Source organism: Macrobrachium nipponense, chromosome 9 (genome assembly GCF_015104395.2).
Source record: "Macrobrachium nipponense isolate FS-2020 chromosome 9, ASM1510439v2, whole genome shotgun sequence".
NCBI lineage: Eukaryota > Metazoa > Arthropoda > Malacostraca > Decapoda > Palaemonidae > Macrobrachium > Macrobrachium nipponense.
In genome coordinates, this window is record NC_061110.1 from 81,361,716 (window position 1) to 81,362,914 (window position 1,199).

Genomic DNA, 1,199 nt, shown 5'->3' on the forward strand with positions numbered 1-1,199 from the left:
AATGAATTCATCTAATTTCTTAATTTAACTTCTTAATTTTCTTTCTTTTTGGGGAAAAATTGGTTTTCTCGCAGTCGGAAATCAATTTGTGGTTTAAGGTTCATAGACTCGGTAGCATAACAACGATATGATTAGTTGATTACACAAAAGGAAAAAATTTGTGGGTTTGAAGCTTCTATTTGTAGATACTATTTATTTTTCTTCCTTAATTAATTAACAAAGACATCTAAGATTCCTACGGTGAATACATATATCTGGGTAATCGACATTGATGCACACATCACTTAACACAGTAACACTATATATAACATTTTACTTGACACAAAAGTTCAACAGTTCACTTTAATCTCTTTACAACTAACAAAATCTACATTAGTTTCACTACAGACTCTCTCTCTCGAACGACGACCACACTTATGGCTCCATGATCACTCTTGGTAAAACATGCTACGCGTAAGGGCTTCGCGATAATTATCAGTGAGAAACTTCTCGCTTGCTTGGAAATAATCAGTTGCGTTGGTATTATTCTTCTCAGTTCAACTTTGGACGAACCCGGTAAAAAATAACGCACACACGCACGCACGCACACGGAAACCGCACTCGTACAAAACTTTACGCTAAAGCTAAAAACTATTCGATGCAATTTCGAATTGGACTCCTGCACTTTTTTTTTCTTTCTTTTTTTGGGGGGTCTAAAAGCTCGTCTCTGGCCAAAGAAAACTGAAGAGTCAGCACATTTGGCTGACAACCCCACTAATGGGGGGTTCGCTCAACCCATTTCACATTATGGTTTTCTTTCCAGGGGGAGGAGATGGGAGGGGAGGGGGGTTCTGTTGGCGAGTGTCGGTTCGCGTAACGTCGGCCAACGCAGCGCCTCGGACACGTCTTGCCGGGCCGGTTCCACCCCAGCCACTGGCGGTCTCTCAAAAGGTGGTGGTGGTGGAGGAGAGACGGGAGGGGTGGCAACGGAGGTGCGCTGCTGCTACTCCTTTTCAACTCTTCTCTCCTCCCCCCTCTTCTTCCTCTCCCTATTTCGTCCCTTTCTTTTCTCCCTTAACCTCCTCTCACAATATCACCCAAGTTTCGGCCTTTCCTTTCTCCAGCATTTAAAATGTTTATTTTGCATCAGTGTTCTGATCCCCCATCCCAGCAGAGGAAGAAAATGAAAACTATTCCCCCAAAGAATTCACCTACAAAAA

At 42.6% G+C, this 1,199-nt stretch overlaps 1 protein-coding gene across 11 annotated transcripts in view; it reads right to left on the minus strand.

Annotated features, from left to right (window-relative positions):
- The window catches only part of LOC135218482 (uncharacterized), a 1,465,909-nt gene extending 1,465,004 nt beyond the window's left edge, over nt 1-905 (minus strand). For all 11 annotated transcript variants that reach the window (XM_064254810.1, XM_064254812.1, XM_064254817.1 and 8 more), the window contains exon 1: nt 1-905. This exon is cut by the window's left edge. The gene's annotated coding sequence lies outside the window, so the exon portion shown is untranslated.
- Nucleotides 906-1,199: the final 294 nt, after the last annotated feature.